Source organism: Rattus norvegicus, chromosome 1, assembly GCF_036323735.1.
Source record: "Rattus norvegicus strain BN/NHsdMcwi chromosome 1, GRCr8, whole genome shotgun sequence".
NCBI lineage: Eukaryota > Metazoa > Chordata > Mammalia > Rodentia > Muridae > Rattus > Rattus norvegicus.
The window spans coordinates 232421965-232442601 of NC_086019.1; the positions used below are offsets into that span (position 1 = coordinate 232421965).

General features: G+C 45.5%; 1 protein-coding gene across 1 annotated transcript in view; it reads left to right on the forward strand.

Moving 5' to 3' along the window:
- Kank1 (KN motif and ankyrin repeat domains 1) overlaps positions 1 to 20637 on the forward strand; it is a 119115-nt gene that overhangs the window by 40245 nt on the left and 58233 nt on the right. The gene's annotated exons all lie outside the window — the stretch shown is intronic.

Sequence of the window (20637 nt, forward strand, 5' to 3'; positions counted from 1 at the left end):
GGGGAAAGAGAGAGAGAGAGAGAGGTATCAGACCTCCTATAGCTGGAATTATAGGTAGCTATGAGCCACCCAATGATGGGTTCTGGACTCAAAGCCTGGGTTCTCTGAAAGCAGTGTGCACTCATAGATGACACAGACATGTCCACTCATGGCACCTATGGGAAACCACGTTTATTTCTTCCCTGGCCTCAGATCTGTGACAATACTTTGCTTAGGGACTGGAGGGCAGGGTGGCACTTATGTAGCCCATTGTGCAGGGTTCAACTTTATTTGGCTGTGACTAATGGTGAGTATGTCTGGTGTCTCAGGCAGAAGGGCTTCTTAAATTCCAGCGTGCATCCAAACCACCAATGTACTTATTCAAACAGATAGCTGGTCCCTACACCCAAGGATTTCTGAGTCACCAAGTCTGGGGTGAGGCCTGGGAACTTGTGGCAGTAAGTTCTCTGGTCACGAAAGTATAGCTTTATCTGGGGACCACACTTGAGAAGCTTGAAGAAACGGCCCGGGAGTGAGTACATTCCTTTCGGTTAAGCACCTGATGTTAGCCAGGGCCTGTTGGTACAGGACTAGAATTTCAGCTGTGGCAACCTCAAGCCTACCTGGTCTACAGGGAGGTCAGGGATGGGGTTAAGGCCAGGGTTAGAACTGGGCTTCAAGGCCAGGCTCAGCAACTTAGAGACCCTGTCTTAAAACAAACGTTTTAAATTAGGGATGGAGATTAAGATGCCACCTTAGCTTGCAAGAAGTCCTAGCTCCAAAGCACACATACATACATATGTGCATGCACACACACGTGTGTGCGCGAGTGTGTGTGTGCACGCGCACATATGTACAGATGAATATATCTGGGACATTTCAGCTAGATGCTTTTCGAGATACTTGCCCTAGTAGTAGATACTCATGTGGGATACCCAGTATCTCATAGATTTAAAAAGGAATTCTTAAATTGAGACATAGAGGATGCTGTCTTAAGTATAAGAAAATGAATACTTCTTTCAATAACAGATCTCGGGGTTGATGGGCTTCATTGGGCTCAGTGCTGTGAGAGGCTTGAGTGGTATTATCACTTTCCTCTGGCACTCGCCATGGCTCCTCAGGCCCCTGGGTCCTCAGCTGGGTTCGCCTGGATGATAGCTCGGCTGCAGAAGAGCTCCTGTCATGTCCAGGTGTGCCCCACTCAGCGCCCTACCTTACACATACTGTCGGCAACTATCGCAGATACCGATTGCCTTAGCGGTGGCAATCAGTAAGCCAGAGAGAGGCAGGTTGGCTGATGTGGAAGCGTGAGGACTTGGCTCACCTAAGGACGGACTGTGTGGTTCTTTCTCAACCGACTGCTTAGTAACGGAAGCTTTGCATCAGTTTCTTAACAGTCTTCATACTTTCAGGGTATATCACTCCATAAGATCTTCCAGTTCCAGGGACTTTGTTGCCAGCCTAGTAACACACACACACACACACACACACACACACACACACACACAAACACACACACACACACACACACACACACACACACACACACACACACAAATGATACCATCCCCATCTGGAATTCTGTGGCCAGTCCTTCATGGCAGCATAAAATTACCAACAGACCCACCTCCTGGGCCAGACGCTCTGCAAACGGGACTCTGCCCACAGGGACAATGATCTCCCTTCAGGCCTTCAGCACACTGTCTTGCTGCCTTAGCCAGGGTGTCCGTGCAGCCTGCTCGGCTGAAGGCTCCCCTGAACCAGCCCCCTCCACCTTCTCTCCCTCCCCTTCGCTTGCTCGTTCCCCAGCTTGCCCTTGAAGAAGATATCTGGGTCAGCGATAATCCAGTTTTGTTCAAGGGAAGCATATGAAGAAAACTTCGGTGAATCTGTTTCCTCCTGGGCATTGGGGCTAAAATTACATTTTGGCACCCACTGTGTGAGGCGTCCTGGTGTGTCCTGTCTGTCAGAGGCTGGGTACTTGGCCAGGACTGTGTTAGTTCTTTATTCCCAGGTTCTGGGCCAAGGCCAGGTTACCTTCCCTTTGAAGTAGCTTGATGTTTTCTTTCATAATCTTGTTAAATATGACTTCTGTTGAAGACTCCAGTCTTCCTAATTTTCTTCTGTCGATTCCTCGGATCCTCAAATCAATGTGAGTATTGAAACTGCCTCCTGTGACTCACCCAGAGGAGATCCCCAGCAGTACCTACCCACTTGGGAGCAGTTCACGCTTTTTAACTGCAGCCGCAGCAAACATTGATTTCAGCATATTCATCTCAAATGCATTTTAAAACCTTCACCCTTTAAAAAGTTAATGGCTTGGAATGGGTTTACGTAACATGTGGAGTTGGGGGGGTGCAGATATCATATAAGTCTTTCATCCCTTTATCAGACCCCCTAAAAACGCTCCTAAAATATAATCCCCCACCCCCACCCCCTGCAAATTGGATGCTAAACACTTTACTAAGCGTTGACTCAAAGATGCTTTTAAAAAAATAAATAAATAAAAAAAACTTTAACTCGGATGGTGCCCTAGCCTGCTTCACTTAAACATCCCTTGAAGCTCCTCTCTCCCATATAGCTGGCAGTAATCATTGCCGAGAGCCCCCTTCCTTCCACTGTGGATTTGATGTTGGATTCCATGTTGGATGCTTGCCTCCTGTAAGTGCCTCGGGCTCCACGTGAGGTATCTGTCGCAGCCAGGGAAGCTGTTGTAGAATGGGTGCTATGGGTGGGGCCATTTAACGCACACTAGGCTCCTGTTTGGAGGCATGGCCATCGAAGATCGGGGTGCCAGAAGTTCAGTACGAGGTGATGGTGAAGGCCTGTTCCTCGTGTGTGTGTGTGTGTGTGTGTGTGTGTGTGTGTGTGTGTGTGTGTATGTGTGACACATGGAAAACCAAACAGGCCCACCTGTACCCTCAAGTCTTTTATTTTAAGGACCCTGATCCTATTCATAGTACACAGCCCTCGTAAACTGGTTTCCCAGAAGCACCGTGCAAGCCTTCTTATGCAGAGGCCATGTTTTCTCTCTGTATCACTCTCAGAGATTTATTCTTCCTTCCCTCCCTTCCTCCCTCCCCAATTTCCCTCGTTCTCTCCCTCTCCTTTCCCCTCCCTCTCTCATTTGTATGGGTTTTTTCCCGTGTAACAAGGCGCTGGCTGTCCTGGAACTCAAGTTGTAGACCAAGCTGGCTTTGAACGCACAGAGATGCGCCTGCCTTTGCCTCCTGAGTGCTGGGATTAAAGGCTGTGTCCCACCATTCCCTGCCCGTGCTTTATTCACTTGAGGCAGGGGTCTCTCAATGGATATGGAACTTGCTGGTTTTCAGTTAGGCTGACTGGCCAGCAAGCCCCACTGATTTGCCTGTCTCTGCTCCTCCCCAGTTAAAGGTGCACTGGGTGTGCCTGGATTTTTATGTGGATAGTGGGGATCTGAACTCCCATCTCGCCCTGGTGCGAGCATGCGTTCCTCCCCACTGAGCCACCTCCTAGCCCAAGCTCTACTCTTAGTACTGCTGCCTTAAGTTTCATCACTTGAATTTGGGGTGGGGGTTGACAAATGTTCAGAGCCCAGCAGCCTCCCAATCTCTGAGTACTTGTGGTTCCCTTTCAGGATAAACCCCATCTCTGAATGAGGGTCTTCCTCCTGGACCCTGTGCTTTGTGAAATTGAGGCCTCTCAGCTCCCACTCTCATCCTGACTGTCCGTCCATCTGAAAGGAAACTCCATTTGTGGGCATTTTTACATGTGCACCCGAGTGTTAATAAATCAGTGAAAAGGAGTGCCAAACTTTGATGTCAGTTTCTAGCAGTCGTTGGCAAGAGCCCAAACCAGTTTCCTTTCACCACCACCGAGTGGTTCTTGCAGCCTGAAAAATTATCAGTTGAGGAAATGCAGGATCGCTATGGAAGTGCTAATTAATGCAAAGAGTTACACACAGCTGCACACAACATATTCAAGAGCCATCTGAGCGTGTGTGTGTGTGTGTGTGTGTGTGTGTGTGTGTGTGTGTGCGCGCGCGCGTGTTCGCTCTGTCTTTATCACATAAACAAATGAAAGTCTTTTGCGTAATTGTTTCCTGTGTGGTAATCCTTATCAGATGCATCCTTAGAAGTAAGGGGAACATCTTGCCCTGTCTCTCAGGGTTGTCTATCGCCTTCCTGCGATGGTTAATGGGGCCCTTTCTGCCACTGCAGACAGCACACAGGTGGAGCAGCCCGCAAAAGTCAGAAGGCTCTACCAAGCAAAGCACTGGGGGTCCAAAGATCCCCAATTCTGGGCACATGACCCCTATAGTTAAGGACCTTAGCTCAGAGGTGTCTCCTAACCTTGGGGACGCCGAGTCGTGATTGCCTGGAGAGAGAATTCTGTGAGGACAGCCAGTGGTACTTCGTCAACTTCTTACAGCTTCCTGAGTTGCTTTGTTCTCACGGATTCTTAACCTTCCCTACCAGTTCTCTGAACTTGCAGTTCAAGGAAAGTTAGATATTTTAGGTTCTGTCTGTTGTTTATTCTGTTGGTTTTTTTTTTTTTTTAAATCTCTGAATGTGAATATGGGCACCTATGCTGTCACAGCACTTGTGTGGCAGGCAGAGGAGAGCCTCGGATGTTACCCCCCACCCCAACCCCCCACCCCTGTTGTTTTCTTTGATGTTCACATCCCAAGCTAGCTGCCACCAAGGTTCTCCCGTCTCCCCGTCCCATCTCACTATAGGAACATGAGACCCCTGTCTTCACAAGGGTTGAGTGCTCCTGGCTTTATGTGGGTTCTGTGCATTTGAACTCAAGTCTTCCACACTTTCTTGGCAAGTGCTTTCCTCCAGGGAGCTATCTCCCACGCCCTGCATTTTAGTTTTGACAATTTTATTGACATTTAATTGAAGTATAATTCACCACAGAAGAAGGCCATCCAATTATGAACACGTGCAAGTACATGGTACCTAATTGGGCAGCCGTCACCATAAGCAATATTTGAATGTTTCTATTGTCTCGAAAAGAAAACTGATCGGCGGTCATGAGCCGTTTCCTTCCAGTCTTGCCACCACATGCCAGCTCTAGGAAACATGAAAATGCTTTCTCTCTGAGTCTGCTTTGCTTTGCTCTTGGGGATTTGATTCCCAGGGACTGGGAGGTGGAGCTCTGGTAGCCGCTAGCTTGGATTTCTCAGTAAATATAACCAGTGTGCTTCTGGTTCACCAGCCCTTGGGGTTCTACTTCTCATCCCTATGTGTCTCCTCCCGCCTGGAATAAGTCTGTCCTCAGAAAACATCATGGTTTTCGGAGGTGACTTCAAGTCACTGACAAAAACCATGACAAAAACCACTGTCTACCAAGTCAGTGGGGGCAGAGGGGCAGCATCCAGAATGTTCCCATGCAAAGAACCCTTTCCCTTCCCCTCCCCCACCTTAGGAAGAGGCCTCATCTGTGCAACAGTTTCTCTAAACTGATTTACACTGGAGCAAATAAAACCTGGGAAGCAGAGAGTGGAATGTAATGGCAGGTCTAGTTTTAAGCCAGTTGTCGATTTTGCTAATCCTTATAGTAGATGGACCCACAATCTCCTGGTTCCTGGGTGAACTCAGCCAACAGCCTGGAGGCGTGGTTGGCACTTATCTGAATTATTGACAAAATTCCCCATCACTGGGGTTCAACAGCACAGCTAGATGAGGATCGATCGTAGCAGGTAATTCTTGAGATATTTGAGTTAAGATCCCTCCCTCTGGGCCCTCCGCAGTAAACAGGTGCCCATCCCCTTCCTTGCCCATGTCTTTGAGCTTCTATAGATGGAAAAAAACGCTGGTGCCTCCTTTTGGTATTTTGGGAGTTTTATTTTTATGCCTCCCGGCAGGCTTTCCTGTCTACAAAGCTCCTGCTGAGGTGAGGAGGGTGAGTATCTTTGGAAGCCTGGAAGTGTTTTGTTAATGCATGTTTATGACTAATTCTGTCTTCTTCCCTCCTACTTTGTAGTTTTACACCTCAAATATATCAACATGTTTTTGTAAGAAAGTTACTTTTTTTGTAAGAAGAAAGCCTATTTTGGAAACATACAGATAGCACAGGGAAGGTTATTTCCAAGTGCTGGGTTAGGCCATGATTTGTAAAGATCTTATGGTTTGAAAGGGGAAAAAATTTTAAAAAAATATTGTGTATTGATTAATGATGGTTTACATTTTCCAAGATGAAAGTTTTGATCCCAGAATGTGATGAGGAGTTGGGTATGGGATGATGCTTCACTATCTCTTCCATTTTCCTTTGAAATCACATTCAGATATTTTGGATGGGTTTTGTGTGTGTATGTGTGTATGATATGATTTATATATGTGTGTGTATGTATACATGTGTTTATATATACATATGTATGGATATTTGATAAGGTTTATATTATAGCCTTTCTGATACTGCCTTCGAATATCATCTTAATGACTGGTCATCTATCCTTTGCTATATTATAACTTTCTGTGTTCATTAGCTCCATGCAGCTTCTGTAGAAACAGATTGGATTTTGCTGTTCTGTCTTGTTTGTGTTTTATGATCTTGTTTGCTTGATTGTCCTCCTAAACTATTGGTCCAAACTTTAAGACTCTTCCATTAGAATTTGAGTCAAAGCAAATACTTTTTAAGTTGTTATTACTTTTATTTTGTGTAGAGGGGAGTTTTTATCATGTGTGTCTGTGTACTACATGCATTTTGGGTGCCTGGAGGAGGTCAGCAGGAGGTACAGACAATTGTGAGTCATCGTGCTAGGACTCCATCTCAGGTCTTTGGGAAGAGCATCCAGTACTCCTAGCTTCTCGGCCATCTATCTAGCCCACAGAGACTCTTTTACCATTGATGTACTAGCTTACCTTTGATTGGCTTTGCCTGTCAGACCAGGGAGTGGGATGTGCTTATCACTACGTAGCACATATCTCCTCCCACCATCTCTCTGGTTATTCCCCATGGTGAGTCTGTGGTAATCGCCCCTCAGCCTTTATAACAGGGAAGTGGAGTAGAGGGGACTCTGGCCTTGTAGGCCTTAACATAACCTGTGTCATCTCCTGGGAAAATGGTTAAGCCAAGCACCAGTTTTGGAACCAGTGTGGTCACTCCGGTCCAATCACCACGACAGTGCTATGGTTTGTTATTAAAGTGCCAATCCTTTTGTCAGAAGTATCAATTCCTATTCAGAGGAATTTGGGTCTTATTCTGAAACATTTATGAGTTTAAGTATTAAGCCCTTAAGCTGGGTATGGTGGTGCACATCTGCAATCCTAGCACTTGAGAAAGCTAACACCGGAAGATCACAAATTCAGAGCCTGTCTGGCCAAATGGTGAGTTCAAAGCCAGCTGTGGCTTTATAGTCTCTAGTCAGAAATCAAACCAACACAAAACAGAACAACAACAGAGACCTGTCTAAAATAGGCCACTGTGAACGCTAGCACCTTCATGCTAGAGTTCTGTATTCTTACAGCAGACATTGATAGCAGACGAGCAAGCATTTGATATGCTCTTAATCACTTTGGAGGCACCATCTTGGTGTGTCTTACATTGCAACGTGTCTCCTGGAGCTGACTTTATTCCTTGATGTAGGTGGTTAGAGCCAAGGAAGAAAAGGAGGAAGAGGTTGCACTTACGTGGAGGAGAAGACAGTCCTGGTGTAGTCTTGGACATCCCTGGCTTCTGGGCCCATGGGCATTTCCTTTTGAAAGCTTTTCAAATTTAATTTTGTACTTGTAGATTTTCTTAAGCAAGCCATTGAACACGATTGACCCTCTTTATCAAGTGAGGTTCATCATCCCAGTAATCACTCCCCTTTTGTGCTGTAATAGTGACAAGGACCTGGAGACTGTTTTCCCCCATCACTCGTTTGAATCAGTAGAGCCCCGAGAGTCTCATATATTTGAGTGCTTAGTCTCCAGTAAGTGGCACTGTTTGAGAAGGATTGGGAGGTGTGGTCTTGTTGAAGGTGGTTTCTCACTGGGGATGGGCTTTGAGGTTTCAAAAGCCTATGCCAGCCTGAGTACCTGCCTTTCTGCCTGGAGCTGACCAATTAGATTGCAGAGCTTTCAAACCCCATGCCTGCCTGGTTGCCATCTTGCTCCCTGCCATTATTATCATGGAGTAACCCTAAGAAGTTAAAAGCAAGGCCCCAAGCAAATGCTTTAGTATATAAGCATTGTGTCTTGGTGACTCTTGACAGCAACGGGACCATGACTGAGACACTTTTAATCTGACTGTTTGTTTATATTAATTAGCCTTCTAAACATTGCGACAGGCAGGCTAAGTTCTGGGTAATTGTACTCTCATAGTACAACAGTATCTTACAGGTTTCCTGGCATTCGTAGCATGCACCATGTGAGGTAACAAGATGAGGAGTCAACAATAAACAGAAATTTAAGTTTAAAAATACTGTCACCTTTTGCTTCTCTGGTTTCTTTCTCTGCTTTTCCATGGAACACATACAGGCCACTATTCTTAACTTTGCCACCATTCAGGTCTCGAACTAGTAAACACTGTAGAAAACCAGTTCTTTTGGTTAGTGTCCACCCATTTTCTTTTAAACAAAACTACGACATATTGTAGTTTGCCTCTTGGAGGGGTCTGGAAACAGTTATGTCATCTGAGTGCTGACATGGAATGCTGGAGCTAAGCATTTCAACTTAAGTTCACTCAAAGCAGTAAACACTAAGAACTGAGCAGCTCTTTTCTTCTTCTGTCCCATTGGTACACAGAGCAGAGACGAGAAGCATTAGCTCCCATCCATGGTCCTCCCGGTATGGGGACCATATATGGGCAATGATTTCATAGAGATGCTCTTGCAGTCCAAGGAAATCACTGGAAAAGTAAAGGTTCTGCTTGATCCAGGGCATTCCACCTTCTGCCTTCAGATTCTGTTGTCCCACCAACCGGAGGCACCAGGCTACTTTTATCTGAAGAACAGTATTTTCTTTATCTCTTTTATCTTCGATTATAGATCATTCTGATATATAGAAAAATGTGTGTGCAGAGCCTAGGGTGTAGACCAGTGGTCTTACCTGGTGTGCATGGAACCCTGAGTTCAGTTCCGGCACTCTATAAACCAAGCGTGGTGGTGTACACCTATGATCCCAGCAGGAGGTGGAGGCAGGGGGATGAGAAGCTGGACACCCTCAGCTACATAGTGAGTCAGAGGCTGGCCCCTTCTACATTAGAACTTGTCTTTAAATTTACACTTAAAGACACATTATATACATCTTATAATTCTTTCTCTTTCAAAACTCAAAATGTAGACAAAGAAATGGAGAGCTTTCAAGTCACTTTCCCATGGAATATATCCAGTTATTCAAAGTACGATTTTTTAAAAGATTTATTTATTTAATGTATATGAGTACACTATAGCTATCTTCAGACACACCAGAAGAGGGCATCAGATTCCACTACAGATGGTCATGAGCCACCATGTGGTTGCTGGGAATTGAACTCAGGACCTCTGGAAGAGCTCAGTACTCTTAACCTCTAAGCCACCTCTCCAGCCCTCAAAGTACGATTTTTAATTAATTGAAAAGAATGTTGAACACCGACCGACTGGGCCCTGAGTGCGAGGCACGGGGACACTGAGATGACATCAGCATTGCACTCGGAGAGCTCACAGCCCAGTGGGGAAGGCAGGAGTCATCACATGCCTGGAGGCTCACCACTCTGACCTTTATCTCTGTCTCAGGCCAGGACGCTCACAAAGCTGTCTTTAATTGTAGACAAGTAAAGGACATGGATATTGTCTTGTGTGCTTTAGAATAGAAGTTAGGAGGACTAATGTCTGAAACTATGTGGATGATACTGGGATTCTCTAAGGTTTGGGCCATGAGGCTCCTCAGAACCTCTCATGGGGGAATCGTTTTGTCAACATTGATACTGCCTCTATTTACCTGAGACTGGACTATGTCTGTGATCCTTAACAATCATTCATTTATCATCTTATTAATCTCCGGGGTTTCTCCCTAAGACCGTAAGTGTTCTGGTCACTCTGTCTCAAGACCCGGGAGAAAATTTAGTAAGGAACCAGCAACTTAGTGAAGTTGTAAAGGTCTGTAGTAACAGCCACGCCACCGAATGGCCCTGCCGAGACGGGATTTGGTCTAAGAACACCCTGGAAAGCATCTTTCAGACGGAAGTCGGTGGTTTCTGGTTACTGCTGCCACTGCAGTGGGTTTTCTAATGAGCTGCTAAAAAATGACTGCGTGTGAGTGTTCATCCTGGCTGGGAACAAGGCTTTGACACCGTCGCTGGCTGGAGTTCCAGGCTGGATAGACTGGCATTCTGTTGGAAGCCTGCGGGGGGCTTCATTCATGCATTAAGATTGTATCGATCCCATTTTGGGCTATCATCACCATGTCAGCTACCCAAGGGGACAAGAATTTGGTTGTCCTCTGTTCTCTGAGCTGCTTCAGACCCGGCGAGGGGTCCGCTCCCTCAGCAGTGGTACGCATGGCTGTGCCTCAGGGATGCCTTCGTATATCACTAAGGTCACTTCAGATACAAGTATGTATGCTAATATATAATAATTTTTTTCTGCGTTCCTTCTCCTTTCCTTTTTCCCTTTTCCACTTTTCCATTTCTTTTTTATGATTCTCTACCTGCATAGCTCCTCTAGTACGGCCAAGGCCGTGGAAGGGGATCCAGATGGTGGGGCAGGCTAAATTGAAGTGTCACGATGCCAACTGCCTCTCCTTCCCCAAAAGACCCAAAAGGGCGAAGAGGAAAAGTTCTGACAGTTCTGGCTTTTTCGTAGTAAAGGGATGGGTGTCACTTGGTGTGACTGCTTGTGGTCCCTAGTACAATGGGATGAAGTTGTCCCCTGCTGCTGGCATTAATATGGAATTTATATAAAAGAAGCGATGCTCTGCTGTTCGATGACGTGCACTCCCAGTGTTTTTAATTGCAGGGCAGACTGAGTTTCGTGTGAGTCTTGGCCCTGGACAAGATGGAGTACCCTTTACCTTTCTCTCCTGACAGCTCTATCGGAGTTTAGGGTTGTTCTCTGTGCTTAGAATCCTCAAAGAAATATGAATAAAGAAAAAAATCAATGGAATGGGACTATTTTTTTTTAGAGCTATCCCTCTCTCTTCTCTAGCAGGGAGAAGTGCGGTGAAGCGCTATGACACAACCCTCTTACGCTCTGCTGTAGGCCTCTTACTGAACCATAGCTTCTGAGGTTCGGTAGGGCTGGGGTTGGAGCCCAAAACCGTGGTTTCCAGTCAGCTTTGAGGGACACAGGTACCGTCGAACCCCAGGCGTGTGTGACACAGTCCGAGTAGCAGGTTGTCAGGAAGTGGGCGCTCCACCCGGCTCTGACTCTGGGTATTTGCTACCTTACCTGAGTTACAGCGGCATAGGCCGCTCCAGCTTTGAGGATAGGTGTGATTAGTTAAAGGTATCGGGGAGCGAGAGCAAGGACTTTAATGTGCCTGCTCATGCAAAGAATTAGCAGTGGAATTCCTAGCACTGGCTCCTCCGGGGCCTTGAGGACAGGAATGTGGGTCAGAGGACAAAAGTAAAGAGGAAGTGAGATAAGGTCCCTTTCCCCTCGGCCCCCATCCTAGGGGTAGAATAGGATTATGAACTATCTCCTTTGCTCTTCTGAACAAAGCCGGGGATGGTTCTAGCTGTGAGGCTGTTCCCACTCTGTCCTCAAGGACAGAGACGATAATTTGACTGTTCTCTGTATTCCGAGTCACTTCAGTGACCCAGGAGAGGTTTCTGCTCACTCAGCCTTCCATGTGGTACGCTCGCCCGTGCTTCGGGCACGCATCTGTGCATCTGTGAGGCCGCCTCCGAGAAAGGTCTGTATGTTAATATATAATAATTTTCCCTATGTTCCCTGTCCTTTTCTTTTTCACTAAGAAAAGAGGAATCTTTAATTTTATGGCTTCGAATTTCTAAAATTACTTCTTTTATGTGTGTAACCCACGCTTGGCTGTATTAACCTCTATGTCTCCCCGACACTAATTTGAGATTCTAACATTACAGCACAGCGCTGATATGAACTCTGTTTGTGGCTTGCTAGCATTTGTTTATACATGTTAAGAGGCCGTTCTAGAAGGTTCCTTGAGTCCAACTACATTTTTGACCGAAAGTGTCCTTCTGCTGTATGCTTTAGTTGGCCTGGTTGGTACATGCCAAGCTTGGGGTAGAGCAGTGTATGGGCGCTCGGCCTAACCCTGGATGAGAAGTTGAAACCATTCTTGGATACTTGTCCCACAATGTTGTCTGCACGAACTGAGTTCCTGAGATCAAAACTCCTGAGCCACGAGCAAAGAGGAAACTCAGGAGCCGCCGTTGGATGGCTCAGATGTGATGTCAGATCCAAACCTACCAGAAGCATATGCAGAAAGACTTTGGGTGTGTAGTTTGATGGATGTGTTCATTGTATACAAAGCAATAAACTTGGGAATGGTACTCAGTTACATATTTCCCTCTCGTGTTCTTGCTATCCATATTTGTAGGACATAAACAAGCTTTTTTTTTTCTTGTTCACCTACCTCTTGGAATTTACTAATAGGAAGTTATTTGGAAAGTACTCTGTCAAATTATGTCTGAAAATGTTGCAATGTTAAAATATTCTAAATATCTAGTAATTAAGAAAGGTCAAAAATATGAACAAATATGGAATAATACTTTGCAGCTGTTAATAAGAGAATAGTTAATGTCTTAGATTGTTTGTATTATAGTGGTGTGTGTGTGTGTGTGTGTGTGTGTGTGTGTGTGTGTGTGTGTTTCTATTTGGTCTTTTGACACAGGGTTTCCTATGTAGCCCTGGGTGCCCTAGAACTTACCTGTAGAGCAGACTGGCCTTGAACTCAGAGATCTGCCCACACCTGTCTCTGCCTCCATATACTGCAATGAAAGATTTGCACTACCATGCCCAGCTGCAGTGTTATATATTATTAAGTAGCATTTGGAAATAAACAACGTGTGTACACAAGCATGGGGAAGAGCTGGGAAGCACATGCTCTTAAGGTTTCCCTCTCTCATGAGATGCTTAGCAATTGTTTATCAGCGTTCGACAGGGTTGTCTTTGCTAAAGACTGAGTGAGCACTCCGTTGTGTGTGGAGACCCTGTGTGACTCACCTATCGGTGGACTCACATGCTGGGTATTATGAACAATTCTGCAGTGTTCTGAAACAAGTTCCTGTTTCAGTTTTTTGGGCAGTATTTGCTGGGTCACAGATTCTTCTATGTCTTGTTTGGGGGGAGCCTCCATATAGTCTTCCCTTGTAACAGCACCATTTCTCGTACTGTAAATAGGGCACAAGCAGACCCGTGGCTCTAAGTTACCATGAAAGGCAGCTCTGCCTCCCGCTGCACCACCAATGTGACTTGGGGTTTGATGGGGGTGGGCTGTGAGGTGATGCCTCATTGTGGTTTTCCTCTAGTTGAGCCTTGCTTGACATCTGTACAGGTCATTTCACACTGAGAATGTTCACCAAGTAACACATGGTCAAGTGCCTCTTAGGCGCTTAGCCTCTTTAAAATGAACCCTAAACAAATAGAGGCTAGACATACACACACACAGACACATACATACATACACGCACACAGACACATACATACACACACAGACACATACATACATACACACACACAGACACACACAGACACACACAGACACATACATACACACACGCAAATACACACAGATTTCTATTTAGCATAACCAAACTTTTCTGACCCCAAAGGCTTCAGGATGTATTCTGTATGACTTCCAGAGATCCAGCGTCCTTCCTCTCATAATGTATCGCATTTTAAGGCCTGTAAGCCAAAAAAAATCACAAGTATGTTTTATTTAGCCTGTAGTGTCCAATACTGTCTGATATCACACACATTGGTTTAAAGAAACCACCAAAAGTGAGTCTTCCTCGGAATAGCTTCTAAGTCTCTGGGAAGCATTGCATTAAAATCTTGGCCCCTCTGGCTTCTGGAGACTTGGAACTTAGCTTCATCCAGTTGAATCTTCCTGGCAAGTTATGATGTTAGGGAACCTCTGCTGGGCATAGGGTCTCCGAGAAGCTTGTTAAAGTGCAGGCTGATGGGCGTGGCCTCAGACACTTCACACACACACACACACCCCTCATACACACACACACCCTCATACACACACACACACACATACACACAGCCCTCATATACACACACATACACACAGCCCTCATACACACACACATACACACAGCCCTCATACACACACACAGCCCTCATACACACACACACACACACACACACACACACATCCCTCATATACACACACACAGCTCTCATACACACACATACACACACACCCCTCATACACACATACACATACCCCTCACACACACATACACACACACCCCTCATACACACACACACACACAGCCCTCATACATACACATACACACACCCCTCACCCACACATACACACACACCCCTCATACACACACACAGCCCTCATACACACACACCCCACATAGACACACACACCCCTCATACACACACACCCCTCATACACACACACCCCTCATACACACACACACACCCCACATAGACACACACACACCTCATACACACACACACACACACACACACACACACACACCCTTTATTGAAAATGGATACTTTCTCACATAATATATTCGGATTATGGTTACCTCTCCCTCTACTCCTCCCAGGTCCTCCCCACCTCCCCTCCCATCCGAATCCACTCCCTCTCTTTCTCTCAGTAGAAAAGAACAGGCATCCAACAGTAATCTTAAAATCGAACAAAATCAAACGCCATAAGATAAAACAAAAACTATCACACTGGAATTGGCCTACACAAACAGAAGGAAGAGAGCCCAAGAGAAGGCCCAAGAGTCAGAGCCCCGCGCATTCGCACACTCAGGAATCCCATGAAAAGCTAAACTGCGGCATCTTTTAAAAAATTATGGGGGGTCAGGGGCTGCACTGCTACTGCTGTTCTGGGAGCTCCACTCTAGAAAATACCACTTTAAAATAAAAAGTCTGGGGCTGGGGATTTAGCTCAGTGGTAGAGCGCTTACCTAGGAAGCGCAAGGCCCTGGGTTCGGTCCCCAGCTCCGAAAAAAAGAACAAAAAAAAAAAAAATAAAATAAAAAGTCTGAGGGTTAGTGACGGTTCCACTGTCACTGGGGAACTCTTCCCTTAGAGCAGTGAATGAGAACACTTTACAGCATTTACACAGGACACGCATGGTCTTTCCAAACACACAGCCTGGGCTCGCTCACATCTGTGCTGGCGTTCTTGTTCTTAACCTCTGAATAGGAAACAGTACTGATGTTTTAACTCATGAACCACAGCCAGACTGAATTCTTTCTCAGCGGGAGCAAGGCACCAGTAATCTGGCCATACTTGTGTTATCCAAAGTTTAGTTCCCATTAGAATTGTTTTCCCCAGGACAACTGCAGAGGGACGGAAGCGGGTCAGAACATGCCACTTCGCTGTGCTTTACCTGAGTCTTGAGGATGTTTTCCCCTAACGTCAATAAGAAGTAGAGTGGTGTTCATGAAGACAAGAGGAGCTTTGCGCTCCTGACTTCCACCTGGTTGTTCTCCATAGTCTGTTACTTATGGGGCAGGAGAGCAGTTGGCCATCACCGTCTTTCACCAGAAAGTTTCCTGGAAAGAAACCTCACGAGCATTAGTTCTTGTTACACGTACAGGAAGCCATGTCTTCCCAGCAGCGCAGCTGGAGTGGAGCCAGGGTGGGGCTCTGAAAACATCTGGAGGCTTCCAGGTGGCGTTAACCTGCCCACTGCTCCTACACACTCTGGGAAAGACACTGGTGTCCTTTTGTGATGTTGGGTGGATGTGGGTGAGCGATGGGGTTCTATGAGCGGGCATGGCACACCCACAGCCACTTTGAGACAAAGTACACAAGGAAGCAGATGTTACCGTGGGAACTTTTCAAGTAAGGCAGAAGGTGAGCTTTTGGTTCAGCTGATCACTAAGTATACTAGGAACCTGTGTTTTGTTTTCTCTGTTCCCTAAGCACGGATCTTCAATTTGCTTACTGCAGAGAAGATGGGTGTGTCTCCTTAGCTCAGTTCTGTACTTCAAGGTTCAAAATCAGACTGACTTATGATCCTCAAATACTGAATGAATGGGTGGGTGGGCGGATATATAGATGTATGCATGTATGTATGTATGGATGTATGGATGGGTGGGTGGATAGGTGGATATATAGATGTATGTATGTATGTGTGGATATATAGATGTATGTATGTGTATGGATGGATGGATGTATAGATGTATGGATGTATGGGTGGGTGGATGTATAGATGTGTATATGTGTATGGATGGATATATAGATGTATGTATGTGTGTGTATGTATGTATGTATGTATGGAAAGATGTATGGATTATGGGCGAGTGGATGTATAGATGTATGGATGTATGGGTGAGTGGATGTATAGATGTATGTATGTATAGGTGGGTGGGTGGATGGTAAACTTGTTCACTGGTGCTTATTCTGTTTTCTCCTTAGTGTCTGCATTTTAATTGGTTTCTGTGATAAAAAAACAAAAGGAAAAACATAGCTGTGTTGATAAATATAGCATAAAATACCCCAATAATCAAACCCCAGCCTTCTTTCTACATTAGAAATGAAAGCCAGTATCTAGGTAAGATTCTAATTTACATCTTGATCCATGGTAAAGTAAAGATCTCTCTTACTGTCCCTGTCTCTCACTCTCTCTCCCCTCCTTCCTTCCCTGTCTCTCTCCCTCCACCTTCTTTCCCTCCCTCCCCCCATCTCCGACACAAAGGAAATCATCAGTTATAGAAGGAGGGGCCACATGAGGTTGGATTGTCCTGAAAACAAGGAAGGGCTGGTTAAGATATACATCTCTCCTAGATGCAGGAAAGTCAGTAAGTACAGGAAACCACTGGGAGAGAATCTGATCCTGAGCTATGGCCACACTCTGACACACTTTCCCCCCCCCCCCCCCCCCGAGCTGAGGACCGAACCCAGGGCCTTGCGCTTGCTAGGCAAGTTCTCTACCACTGAGCTAAATCCCCAACCCCTCTGACACGCTTTTTAAATCATTGCTGTTAGTTTGATTGTCAACGGCCTTTGCACAGTCTGCAGGAATGTGTAGGCACTCATATGCAATGTGATGCAGGTCATATCTTAGGCTTTCAGGCTTGCTTGAAAACTGACTTAAAGAAGTAATTGAGCTGAGCACTTTTTAAAATTAGAGCAGCGGCATTTGTGCATGCAGTTGCTGTTGGAGGAAGTCTACTTCCTCCTCTGAGTCTTCTTAGGCTGTCCTGCTATCTTTCTTCATTTACACCCCTTTCTGTCTAAAGCCGGATGAGTCAAGGCGTCCCACGCACTGAGCCTGCGTATCCCTGTGCAGGGTTTGAAAGGAGCATCACATGTTGGTGCATGCACGTTTCCTTGTGTGAAAGCCTTATGTATGCCCTTTCTTTTAATCACACAAGGGAGGGGCAGGCTCAGCTGTATCCAATCAGTCGTGTGACTATGACCTGGGCAGGGTCCAAACCTTTGCTACTTGTAAAGGAATGGATTTTAGCAGGTTCTTAGGAGGAGTAAACAAGGTGGTAAGTGTATTTTAATAAAAACTGACCCGAGTGTAGCATAATGTCATCAGTTTCTTTCAGGTTTTAACACTCAAAACAAGGATATGTCTTAGAGTGAATGTAATCCCTCTCCCTCCTCCCCTCCCTCCTCTCCTTTCTCCCATTCCTTCTTCTTCCTCTTCCTCTCCTCTCTCCTCTCCCTCTTCTTCCCTTCCCTCCTCCCTTCTCCCCTCCTTCCTCCTCCTCTCGTTCCTCCTCTCCCTCCTCCCCTCTCTCCTCCTCTCCCTCCTCCTCTCCTCCTTCCTCCTCTCCCTCCTCCTTCTCTTTTTCTTATGGTGCTGAGAATCAACTCCACAAATGTTACTCTCATCAGCCCCATGTAGTAAGCATTTTACCTTTTAACTTTTTGTTTATTTTTTATGTGTGTGGATGTTTTGCTTACATGTATGTCTGTGCACCACATGTATGTAGTGCCCACCGAGGCCAGAAGAGGGCATTGAATCTCCTAGGACTATAATTTGTGGAACTGGGACTCAAACCTGTGCCCTCTGGAAGCACATCCAGTAAACTTAACCTCTGAGCCATCTCTCCAGCCCTGGTTATCATTTTATATCATTTAATTAGTAAATATGGTTTCAGACCAACACGTTTAATGGTGCATCTTACAGTAGGTGACGTCTGGTTTCAGTCACCTTAAGAAATCCTAGCAAGGGGTGAAATCAGGTTAACTGCATGCATCCATCATGGCGCTGAGCACATGGTAACATTGATAGATTACAGAGCTAATCCTGTCCCTCCCTCTCCCCACCAACTCTCTCTCTCTCTCTCTCTCTCTCTCTCTCTCTCTCTCTCTCTCTCTCTCGTTTATGTGAGGGCATGATGTGTATGTGTGTGGACATGGCGTGTGTATATGAGTGTGTTGTGTGTGGTATGTGTGAGTGTGTTTGTATGTAGTATGTGGTGTGTGTGTGTGGTATGTCTATGTTTGGTATTTGTGTATATGAGTGTGATGTGTTTGTGTGATTGTGCTGTGTGTGGTATGTGTGGGTGTGTTTGTATGTAGTATGTGGTGTGTGTGTGGTATGTCTATGTTTGGTATTTGTGTATATGAGTGTGATGTGTTTGTGTGATTGTGCTGTGTGTGGTATGTGTGGGTGTGTTTGTATGTAGTATGTGGTGTGTGTCTGTGTGTGTGTGGTATGTTTATGTTTGGTATGTGGTATGTGTATGTGGGTGTGTGGTGTGTAATGTGTTTGGTATATGTATGTGGTATGTGTGAGTATGTTTGTGGAGTGTGTATGTAGTATGTGTTGTGTGTTGTGTGTGTGGTATGTCTATGTTTGGTATTTGTGTATATGAGTGTGATGTGTTTGTGTGAGTGTGGTGTGTGTGGTATGTGTGGGTGTGTTTGTATGTAGTATGTGGTGTGTGTCTGTGTGTGTGGTATGTTTATGTTTGGTATGTGGTATGTGTATGTGGGTGTGTGGTGTGTAGTGTGTTTGGTATATGTATGTGGTATGTGTGAGTATGTTTGTGGAGTGTGTATGTAGTATGTGTTGTGTGTTGTGTGTGTGGTATGTCTATGTTTGGTATTTGTGTATATGAGTGTGATGTGTTTGTGTGAGTGTGGTGTGTGTGGTATGTGTGGGTGTGTTTGTATGTAGTATGTGGTGTGTGTCTGTGTGTGTGTATGGTATGTTTATGTTTGGTATGTGGTAGGTGTATGTGAGTGTGTGGTGTGTTTGGTATATGTATGTGGTATGTGTGTGTTTGTGGAGTGTGTATGTAGTATGTGGTGTGTGTGTGTGTGGTATGTCTATGTTTGGTATTTGTGTATATGAGTGTGATGTGTTTGTGTGAGTGTGGTGTGTGGTATGTGTGAGTGTGTTTGTATGTAGTATGTGGTGTGTGTGTGTGTGGTATGTCTATGTTTGGTATTTGTGTATATGAGTGTGATGTGTTTGTGTGAGTGTGGTGTGTGTGGTATGTGTGAGTGTGTTTGTATGTAGTGTGTGGTTGGTATGCGTGAGTTTCTCCACCTGCCGTCTTCATTGGTGTGCTCTTTGCAGGACTCTATTAGGTTAATTTTCATAAACTGTTTCACTTCAGCTGATGTAAATAAAGTGTTTGTTGAGGTCAACCTGGGTAGCATTTATCTTGTTCACTGAACTACACTTGGGCCCCTAGAGATGATCTTCAGTGGCGTCCATCCAGTCTCCAGGAATAAAGGAGAGAAAGCACAGTCTCTATTTTCTCTATTGATGCATTTTCCCAAAGCAAAAGAACTGCTTTTTTTTAGGGAGCAGAATTGAGCCGCAGTTTCCCCTCCTAAGAGTTAGTGGTTGGCCTTTCCTCTGAGAGACAAGAAGTACTTTACTGATCTGTAATGAAGGAGTGGGCCATGGCTTTCTCTGCTTTCTCCCATGGGTTGATCTAAGACTCAGCATTTCACTAGAAAGAGCGAATCTTACGATCAGAAGGCCACCTGTCCGATGGGGAAATACCTGGGAGAGACGCTCCGCAGTTACAGCTGTGCTCAACACAGACACTGCCAGCTTCCACATCCCGGGCAGGGCACCTTGTTAGTTAATCTGGGACGTGCGTACAGCACCCTAATTTTAGGCTTCCTTCTTTTTATTGCACTGTTCTGTCTTAGGAGAGGGTGGGAGAGGCTAACCTGGATCTGAGATAAAGATCATCCAGGTGAGAGAGAGAAAGAGAGAGAGAGAGAGAGAGAGAGAGAGAGAGAGAGAGAGAGAGAGAGAGAGAGAGAGAGAGAGGAGAGAGAGAGAGTATATATGAGTGTTGGGCCAAGGTTTATGAAGCTTGGCTAGGAAGATTCTGGGCTCTTCTCCGTCCAAATACCTTGACACATACTTCATTCACTCCTAACACCCACAGCTTGTCTCTTCTTGTCTTCTGTTTGCCCTCAACAGGTAAATGGTGGTATTTACAAGCCACTTTGAATTGACACAAGAGTACAAGCTTTTGAGGCCACCGAGTGGCCAGAAAACAGGGTTCCTTCAGGCTGTGTTTTGGTTGGTTGTTTTTGTTTTTTTTTTTCTTTGTTGGGTTTGTTTTTGTGTGGTGGCCTTTAGAAGTCTG